This window comes from Hemitrygon akajei, chromosome 15 (genome assembly GCF_048418815.1).
Source record: "Hemitrygon akajei chromosome 15, sHemAka1.3, whole genome shotgun sequence".
Lineage (NCBI taxonomy): Eukaryota > Metazoa > Chordata > Chondrichthyes > Myliobatiformes > Dasyatidae > Hemitrygon > Hemitrygon akajei.
Genome location: NC_133138.1, coordinates 47069232 through 47080506, shown reverse-complemented (window position 1 = coordinate 47080506; position 11275 = coordinate 47069232).

Sequence of the window (11275 nt, the reverse complement as noted above, 5' to 3'; positions counted from 1 at the left end):
TTATAAGACTACTAAGTGGTGCCCTAGTATAATAAGATAGACTTTTGACCTCACAATGTACCTTGCTCTTAGCCTGCATCTTTTTGTTTACTGCAGTGCACTTTCTCTGTTGCTGTTAAACTTTATTCTGCACTGCTTTGCTTTGTTCTCTCTCAATGCACTGTGTAATGATCTGATCAGAATGGACAGTATACATAACGTTTTCATTGTGTCTTGGTACATGTGACAATAATAAAGCAATCCCATTCCCAATCACCAGAATGGAATTGGGCCTGGTAGAGTGGAGCTGCAACAACAACCTCTCACCCAACATCAGTAAAAATAAAGAGCCGATTGCTTACTTCAGGAAGGGGAAAGAGAACGAACATATGCCATCTCCATTGGGGGATCGGCAGTGGAGAGAGTCAGCAGCTTTAAATTCTTGGGCATTAACATATCAGATGACCTCCCCTGGACCCAGCACATAGATGCACAGAGATATAGTTGGGATCACAGAGACATGGCTCCAGGGTGACCAAGTATGGGAGCTCAACATCCAGGGATATTCAATATTCAGGAGGGATAGACAGGAAAGAAAAGGAGGTGGGGTAGCATTGCTGGTTAGACAGGAGATTAACGCAATAGAAAGAAAGGACATTAGCCTGGAGGATGTGGAATCGATATGGGTAGAGCTGCATAACACTAAGGGGCAGAAAACACTGGTGGGAGGTGTACAGGCCACCTAACAGTAGTAGTGAGGTTGGGGATGGCATTAAACAGGAAATTAGAAATGTGTGCAATAAAGGAACAGTAGTTATAATGGGTGACTTCAATCTACACATAGATTGGGTGAACCAAATTGGTAAGGGTGCTGAGGAAGAGGATTTCTTGGAATGTATGCGGGATGGTTTTCTGAACCAACATGTTGAGGAACCAACTAGAGAGCAGGCCATTCTAGATTGGGTATTGAGCAATGAGGAGGGGTTAGTTGGCAATCTTGTCGTGCGAGGCCCCTTGGGTAAGAGTGACCATAAGATGGTGGAATTCTTCACTAAGATGGAGAGTGACATAGTTAATTCAGAAACAAAGGTTCTGAACTTAAAGAAGGGTAACTTTGAAGGTATGAGACGTGAATTAGCTAAGATAGACTGGCAAATGATACTTAAAGGGTTGATGGTGGATATGCAATGGCAAACATTTAAAGATCGCATGGATGAACTACAACAATTGTTCATCCCAGTTTGGCAAAAGAATAAACCAGGGAAGGTAGTGCACCCGTGGCTGACAAGGGAAATTAGGGATAGTATCAAGTCCAAAGAAGAAACATATAAATTAACAAAAAAAAAGCGGCACACCTGAGGACTGGGAGAAATTCAGAGACCAGCAGAGGAGGACAAAGGGCTTAATTAGGAAAGGGAAAAAAGATTATGAGAGAAAGCTGGCAGGGAACATAAAAACTGACTGTAAAAGCTTTTATAGATACGTGAAAAGAAAAAGATTAGTCAAGACAAATGTAGGTCCTTTACAGTCAGAAACAGGTGAATTGATCATAGGGAACAAAGACATGGCAGACCAATTGAATAACTACTTTGGTTCTGTCTTCATTAAGGAGGACATAAATAATCTTCCGGAAATAGTAAGGGACCGAGGGTCTAGTGAGATGGAGGAATTGAGGGAAATACATGTTAGTAGGGAAGTGGTGTTAGGTAAATTGAAGGGATTAAAGGTAGATAAATCCCCAGGGCCAGATGGTCTGCATCCCAGAGTGCTTAAGGAAGTAGCCCAAGAAATAGTGGATGCATTAGTGATAATTTTTCAAAAGTCCTTAAATTCTGGATTAGTTCCTGAGGATTGGAGAGTGGCTAATGTAACCCCACTTTTTAAAAAAGGAGGGAGAGAGAAATCGGGGAATTATAGACCAGTTAGTCTGACATCGGTGGTGGGGAAAATGCTAGAGTCGGTTATCAAAAATGTGATAACATCACATTTGGAAAGAGGTGAAATCATTGGACAAAGTCAGCATGGATTTGTGAAAGGACAATCATGTCTGACGAATCTTATAGAATTTTTTGAAGATGTAACTAGTAGAGTGGATAGGGGAGAGCCAGTGAATGTGGTATATTTAGATTTTCAAAAGGCTTTTGACAAGGTCCCACACAGGAGATTAGTGCGCAAACTTAAAGCACACAGTATTGAGGGTATGGTATTGATGTGGATAGAGAATTGGTTGGCAGACAGGAAGCAAAGAGTGGGAGTAAATGGGACCTTTTCAGAATGGCAGGCAGTGACTAGTGGGGTACCGCAAGGCTCAGTGCTGGGACCCCAGTTGTTTACAATATATATTAATGATTTAGACGAGGGAATTAAATGCAGCATCTGCAAGTTTGCAGATGACACAAAGCTGGGCGGCGGTGTTAGCTGTGAGGAGGATGCAGGGTGACTTGGATAGGTTAGGTGAGTGGGCAAATTCATGGCAGATGCAATTTAATGTGGATAAATGTGAGTTTATCCACTTTGGTTGCAAGAACAGGAAAACAGATTATTATCTGAACAGTGGCTGATTAGGAAAAGGGGAGATGCAACGAGACCTGGGTGTCATTGTACACCAGTCATTGAAGGTGGGCATGCAGGTACAGCAGGTGGTGAAAAAGGCAAATGGTATGTTGGCATTCATAGCAAAAGGATTTGAGTACAGGAGCAGGGAGGTTCTACTGCAGTTGTACAAGGCCTTGGTGAGACCGCACCTAGAATATTGTGTGCAGTTTTGGTCCCCTAATCTGAGGAAAGACATTCTTGCCATAGAGGGAGTACAGAGAAGGTTCACCAGATTGCTTCCTGGGATGGCAGGACTTTCATATGAAGAAAGACTGGTTCGACTAGGCTTATACTCACTGGAATTTAGAAGATTGAGGGGGGATCTTATTGAAACGTATAAAATTCTAAAGGGATTGGACAGGCTAGATGCAGGAAGATTGTTTCCGATGTTGGGGAAGTCCAGAATGAGGGGTCACAGTTTAAGGATAAAGGGGAAGCCTTTTAGGACCGAGAAGAGGAAAAACTTCTTCACACAGAGAGTGGTGAATCTGTGGAATTCTCTGCCACAGGAAACAGTTGAGGCCGGTTCATTGGCTATATTTAAGAGGAAGTTAGATATGGCCCTTGTGGCTAAAGGGATCAGGGGGTATGGAGAGAAAGCAGGTACAGGGTTCTGAGTTGGATGATCAGCCATGATCATACTGAATGGCGGTGCAGGCTCAAAGGGCCGAATGGCCTACTCCTGCACCTATTTTCTATGTTTCTATGTTTCTATGCAATCACAAGTGAGGCATGGGCAAGGGAAAGTCTGCAGATACTGGAAATCCAAGGAACACGCCCAAAATGCTGAAGGAACTCAGCAGGCCAGCAAGGAAAAGAGTACAATCAACGTTTCGGGCCAAAAACCTTCGACAGGATGCATGGGCATGGGCTGTGTATTTACTTTCTTAGGAGGCTAAACAGGTTCAGCATGGCATCAGACATTCTAACAAACTTCTACAGGTGTACGATTGAGAGTATCCTGACTGGCTGTATTCTGGTCTGGTGTAGCAATCTGAGCACACAGGATTGTAAGAAGCTGCAGAGAGTAGTAGACTTAGCCCAATACATCACGGGCACATCCCTCCCCACCATTTGTATTACCTACATGAGACACTGCCTCAATAAGACAACATCCATCTTCAAAATCTCCACCATCCAGGCCATGCCATCTTCTCACAACTACACTGGGCATGAGGTACAATAGCCAGAAGTCCCACACCACTATCATTCAGTGTCTTCTCCAACCAGAACCAAGGGATGAGCCAAGTGATCCACAATGTGCTGAGGACTAGGTCAGTGGCGTTCAGGACTGGCAACCCAGAGAAGTACAAGGTCCAGGTATGACCCAGAGAAGTACAAAGTCCAGGTTAGACCCAGAGAAGTACAGGGTCCAGGTTAGACCCAGAAAAGTACAAAGTCCAGGTTAGACCCAGAGAAGTACAAGGTCCAGGTATGACCCAGAGAAGTACAAGGTCCAGGTTAGACCCAGAGAAGTACAAGGTCCAGGTTAGACCCAGAGAAGTACAAGGTCCAGGTATGACCCAGAAAAGTACAAGGCGTTTAGATATCTTCAACATCTCTCGGGAAGAGTCCATTGTCCCCATAGGCTTCAAGGCCTCCACCATCATCATGGTGCCCAAGAGAATGACGCCAACCTGTCTTAAGGACTAGTGTCCAGTGGGACTGATTTTAACAATAATGAAGTGCTTTGAGTGGCTGGTTATGCACCACATTAATTATATCATCCTGCTACATTGGATCCTTTCCAGTTCAAATCAGTCCACTGACAATGTCATAGCCTCTGCCTTCCACTTTCACCTGGAAAATGGTGTCTCTTATGCCAGGATGCTGTTTATTGATTTCAGTATTATGGGTAAAGGTGACAAAGTTGGAGCTTGGAGTGGTACACGGCACTATGATCTTGAGGCCATTACAGAGATTTAGTTGAGAGAGGAACAAAAATGGGTGCTTAATGTCTCAGGGTTTTGATGTTTTAGAAAAGATAGAGAGGGAGGTAAAAGAGGTGGGAGAGTTACTCTATTCTTCAGGGACAATATTACAGCTGTACTCAGAGGGAACATAATGGAGGACTCATCCACTGAAACTGTTTGGGTAGAACTCAAAAATATTCTGATGGGATTATACTACAGACCCCTAATAGCCACTGTGATATTGAGGAACAGAGATGCAGGCAGATTAAGGAAAGGTGTAAAAACAATAGGGTTTTTATCATAAATGAGAGAAAATCTGCAGGTGCTGGAAATCAAAGCCACACACACAAAATGCTGGAGGAACTCAGCAGGCCAAGCAGCATCTACAGAAAAAAGTACAGTCAATATTTCAGGCCAAAGGCTCTGAGTCTGAAACGTCAACTGTACTTTTTTGCATTGATGCTGCCTAGCCTGCTGAGTTCATCCAGGATTTTGTGGGGGTTGTTGTCATGCTGGATTTCAATTTTCCTAACATAAATTGGGGCATTCTGAGTGCAAGAAGCTTCGATGGGGCAGAGTTTGTTAGGTGCATTCAGGAGGGTTTCTTCAATGAATATGTAGATAGTCCAACAAGAGGAGGGACTGTATTGGGCTTGGAGTTGAGTAATGAGCCTGGCCAGGTGACCAACCTTTCAGTTAGGGAACTGAAATGAGCTATCCTAAAGCTTTAGGATAGCTATAGGTAAGGATAAGTATGGAGCTTACAGGAGAGTATTAAATTGAAACAGGGGAAATCACAAGAGCTTTAAGCAGGAACAAGGGAAAGTTAATTGGGAAAAGCTGCTTTTGGGCAAGTCCACATCTGACATGTGGAGGGTGTTTAAAGACCAACTACACGGAGTAAAGGACAGGTATGTCCTAGTCAGAAGAAATGACAAGGATGGAAAGATAAGAAAACCTTGGAAGTCGACAGAAATGATTTTAATTGAGACGGAAAAGGAAAAGTATGTAAGGCTTGGGAAACTAGAATCAAACACAGCCCTTAAGGATTATAAACAAACCAGAAAAGAACACAAGAAGAGAACTAGGAAAGCTAGGAGGGGCTATGAAAAATCTTTGGCAAATAGGATTAAAAAGAATCCCAAGGCACTCTATACATACTTCAAGATCAAGAGGATAACTAGATGATATGGAGGTTGATGGTGTTGTGGATAGCATTGAAGACTGGCAAGGAATACAACAGGATATAGGTCAGTTGCAGATATTGGCAAAGAAATGGCAGATGGAGTTTAATCTGACCAAATATAAAGTGTTTCACCTTGGTGGGTCAAATGTAAAGAGACAGTACACAGTTAAGATCAAGATCCTTAGCAATGTTGATTAGCAGAGACAGACAGACATACTTTATTGATCCCGAGGGAAATTGAGTTTTGTTACAGCCACACCAACCAAGTATAGTGAAGAATTATAGCAATATAAAACCATAAATAATTAAATAATAAGTTAATCATGCCAAGTGGAAATAAGTCCAGGACCAGCCTATTGGCACAGGGTGTCTGACACTCCGAGGGAGGAGTTGTAAAGTTTGATGGCCACAGGTAGGAATGACTTCCTATGACACTCAGTGTTACATCTCGGTGGAATGAGTCTCTGGCTAAATGTACTCCTGTGCCTAACCAATACATTATGGAGTGGATGGGGGTTATTGTCCAAGATGGCATGCAACTTAGACAGCATCCTCTTTTCAGACACCACCGTCAGAGAGTCCAAGTTCATAGCTCGCTGAAAGTGGCTACACAGGTTGACAGGGTAGTTAAGAAGGCATACTTGCCTTTGTTAGTTGAGGCACTGAGTTCAAAAGTCAGGAAATATGTGGCAGCTTTATAAAGCTTTTGTTAGACTGCCTCTGGAGTACTGCATACATTTCTGGTTGCCCTGTTACACAAAAGATGCCAAGACTGCTAACGTTGCAGCTATATAGGACCCTGGTCAGACCCCACTTGGAGTACTGTGCTCAGTTCTGGTCACCTCACTACAGGAAGGATGTGGAGACCATACAAAGGCTGCAGAGGAGATTTACAAGGATATTGCCTGGATTGGGGAGCATGCATTATGAAAACAGGTTGAGTGAACTCGGCCTTTTCTCCTTGGAGCAATGGAGGATGAGAAGTGACCTGATAGAGGTGTAGAAGATGATGAGAGGCATTGATCATGTGGATAGTCAGAGGCTTTTTCCCAGGGCTGAAATGGTTGCCACAAGAGGACCCAGGTTTAAGGTGCTGTGGAGTGGGTACAGAGGAGATGTCAGGGGTAAGTTTTTTACACAGAGGGTGGTAAGTGTGTGGAATGGGCTGCTGGCAACGGTGATGGAGGCGGATACGATAGAGTCTTTTAAGAGACTTTTGGATAGGTACATGGAGCTTAGAAAAATAGAGGGCTATGGGTAACCCTAGTAATTTCTAAGGTAGGGTTGTGTTCCGCACAACTTTGTGGGCTGAAGGGACTGTATTGTGTTGTAGGTTTTCTATGTTTTTGTGACTTTGGAGAGGGTGCAGAAGAGGTTTACCAGGATGCTGCCTGGATTAGAGGGCATGAGCTATAACAAGAGGTTGGACAAACCTGTGTTGTTTCCTCTGGAGCAGAGACCTGACAGAGGTTTATAAGATTATGAGAGACTTAGAGCAGACAGGCAATATCTCTTTCTGAGAGCTGAAATGTCTAATACCAGAGGGCACGCATTTAAGGTGAGAAGTTGACATTTCAAGGAGATGTGAGGGTCAGGTTTTTACAGAGACTGGTGGTGCCTGGAATGTACTGTCTTGTGTGGTGGTGGGGGCAGACACATTAGAGGCGTCCTGATGAAGGGTCTCAGCCTGAAACATCGACTGTACTCTTTTCCATAGATGCTGCCTGGCCCACTGAATTCCTCCAGCATTTTGTGTGTGTGTTGCTGAGACTTTTAAGAGACACAAAAATGTGAGGAATATGGAAGGATATGGACATTGTGTAGGCAGAAGTGATTACAAGAAGTTTAATTACTAATTTACTTGGTTCAGCACAACATTGTGGGCTGAAGGGCCTGTCCAGCGCTGTACTGTTTTATGTTCAAACTAAGATGCTGATCTAAGCTAGACCCATTTGTCCATATTTGACTCCACATACCACTAAACTTTCCTAATCTATGTTAACTGTTTGGAATGTTACGAATGTGCCACAGCTCTGAGGGGCCGAAGGGTGCGGGGTAGCCCCCTCCTTTGTGAGAATCGCAAGATCACTATTACGTCAGTTCAGGAGACCCAGGAAATGAGAGAAAGACCTGCAGAATCCACAAAGAGTTGGAATGTGTCCTGGAGTCCGAAAGGCGGACCCATTGATACCGTCTATTGTCTCTTGGAGACGGACTTGTGTATTGCATCCTGTACTATGCATCGAAGCCCCAGGCAATGAACCGAGGGGGAGGTTGGTGGAGGGATTGCATCATCCCAACCTGATTGACACCTGAGACCCTGTGAGTCAGGATAAAAAGAGGGTCTGTGGGAACAGCCCCTCAGACGCACCAGAAGAAACGCTAACGATCCCGTAATAGCAAAACCCAATTGGAAGGCCACGTGCATCCTTTTCCGTTTGCCCTGGAATCAGTGGGCCCTGTACCACGGCAGAACGGTTTTTAGCTAACAACGGGGAAATCAACTCCCAACGACTCTCGAAGGATTGACATCATAAAAGGAATGGGCAAGTTTTAACCCATCTTTCTCTCCAACCCAAAAGCTGCAGCTTGAATGAACTGAGTGACTTTTATATTTCCATCGGACAATACATTATCCCCTAGACAACGATAGAGCTATTTCTTATTGATTACTATTAGACCCGCGCTTTTAGATTTAGTATTGATGACGTATATTATCTGTATGTTTGCCTTGATATTATTTTGTGTATTTTTATCAATAAATACTGTTAAAAATAGTACCATAAGACTTCAACGGACCTCTCTATCTTTGCTGGTAAGTGACCCAGTTACGGGGTACGTAACAGGAAAAATAGGGATAAAGGCTGATGCGGGTATTGTGATGTGCTAACAGGACATATGTTTGCACCTTTGCTGTATGTACCACTGAACTGGTGGCTGGGAAATGTAAGTACCATTTATTTCACATTCCCTAACATGACTGTGTATAATGGATCAGTGCTCTTGTCACTATCCCTATTACATATGGCCAACTGAGAAGAATCAAGTGCAGCCAGTACTTGGAAGGAGCTAGCAGCTATTACATCCCTTTGTTCATTTTTCTAACACCTGTGTCATGCTAGTCCTATCTCATGTGACTGGTCGCCACACTCTTTATGAGAAAAATCAAATTACATAGTACTACACTAGGTGCTAATAGGGCATCAGAAGCTCTAGGTATTGAAAGAAGGCAGTGAATAGAAAACACACACTTCTGGAGATAAGCTTTGTTTATTAAAAAAACAAGATATACAAAATATTTACTTGAGTACGAACAATTTAAAATTCCAACATTCTGTTTAGGTTCCAAATCTCAGATATCAACAAAAACAAAATTCCTATTTAGTTAGAATCAGTGATATTCATTAGAATAACCTTGGTTACTCCAATTTCTCTAACTAATTAGATCTGGTGTTTTTCCCTAATCAAAGGGTTACAGTTGACTCTTTCCTTTTTATTTTCCCTAGTTAGAAAGTTAATTGAATTCCTATTCTTAAGTGTTATGATTACCTTCAGTTTCAATTTAAGTCAGTATGTCTACAATACAAATTCAAATTCAAAAATTATGTATCTATACAGCTTAACTCCTTTCACAGCAATTCTCCAACATCACAACTTTTAAATAAAGTAAATCTCATTCAGTAACTTATCTAACTTATTTTCATACTTCTGCAATTCTTTGACCTGAAACATTAATTCTGTTTCTCTTTGCAAATATGTTGCCTTATCTACAGTGCTCTCAGCCTTTTGTTTTCATGGTTGAGATACTTACTGATGAGAGAGACAGTAAAGGAAATTATTGGCCAGTTAGTCTGATGTCGTTAATTGGGAAGATGTTGGAGTCGATTGTTAAGGTTGTGGTTTTGGAATACTTGGAGGCACATGATAAAATAGGCCAAAGTCAGCATGGTTTTTTCAAGGAAAAATCTTGCCAGACATATCTGTTGGAATTCTTTGTAGAAATAACAAGCAGGATAGACGAAGGTGAATCGGTGGATGATGTGTACTTGGATATTCATAAGGCCTTTGACAAGGTGCCACACGTGAGGCTGCTTAACAAGCTAAGAGCTCGTGGTATTAGAAGAAAGATACTAGCATGGATAAAGCAGTGGCTGATAGGCAGTAGACAAAGAGTGGGAATAAAGGGAGCCTTTTCTGCTTGGCTGACAGTGACTAGAGGTGTTCCGCAGGGGTCCAATTCTTTTTACGTTATATGCCAATGATTTTGATGATGGAGTTGACGGCTTTGTTGCAAAGTTTGCGGATGCTACGAAAATTGGTGGAGGGCAGGTAGTTTTGAGGAAGTAGAGAGGCTACAGAAGGACTTGGACAGATTAGGGGAATGGGCAAAGAGAAGTGGCAAATGGATTAGTTTCAGGCAGAATATGGTCACGCACATTGAAAGGGTTGAGTATTTTCTAAATGGAGAGAAAATACAAAAATCTGAGGTGCAAAGGGACTTGCAGTCCTTGTACAGGATTCCCTAAAGGTTAATTTGCAGGTTGAGTCAGTCATAAGGAAGGCAAATGCAATGTTAGCATTCATTTCAAGAGGAATAGAATAAAAAAAAACAAGGATGTAATGCTGAAGCTTTATAAAGCACTGTTGAGGCCACACTTGGGAGTATTGTGAGCAGTTATGCACCCATTATCTTAGAAAGAATGTGCTGAAACTGGGAAGGATTCAATGGAGGTTCACGAAAATGATTCTAGGATTGAACAGTGTGTTATATATTAGAGTGTTTGATGGCTGTGGGTCTGTATACACTGGAATTCAGAGGAATGAGGGTGACCTAAATGAAACCTATTGAATGGTGAAAGGCCTTGATAGAATGAATGTGGAGAGGATGTTTCCTATGGTGGGAGAGTCTAAGACAAGAAGACACAGCTTCAGAATAGAGGGGCATCCTTTTAGAGTGGAGACGAGGAGGAATTTCTTTAACTAGAGAGTGGTGGATCTGTGGACTGCGTTGCCACAGGTGGCCTGCGGGGGGGGGGGGGCTTGGTCTTTGTGTGTATTTAAGGCAAAGATTGAGAGATTCTTGATTGGTCAGGGCATGATAGCATACGTGGAGAAGGCAGGCGATTGAGGCTGAGATGGAAAATGGATCAGTCCTGATGAAATGGTGGAGCAGACTCTATGGTCAAAATTACCTAATTCTGTTCCAATGTCTTATGGTCTTAAACTTCCCTACATGAGTATACATTTGTTATTAAGAACAGAGGTAGGTAGAGTGCAACAGAAATGTGGGAAATATTGGTTATAATGATAAAAAATAAAGCTGGGACAGATCTAAAGAAGCTGTTGAGTCTTTGGAATGCTTTCAGAAATGGGCATTGAAAAAAATGGTTGCATAAAATATACTTATGCCAGTTAAGAATAGTAAGCTGATTGCTATTCCTAATGTCTTAGGCAGGGGAATTAATTGAATTGCAATTTCCATGAGCAATGCAGGACTTCAGTGTCTGTAACTCTCCTTTCAGATCAATGTATCTTTCATAACCAATCAGGCCCAAAACAACTCAAAAGTGTATTTTAATCAGAATTTTGGCTACCCATCTAT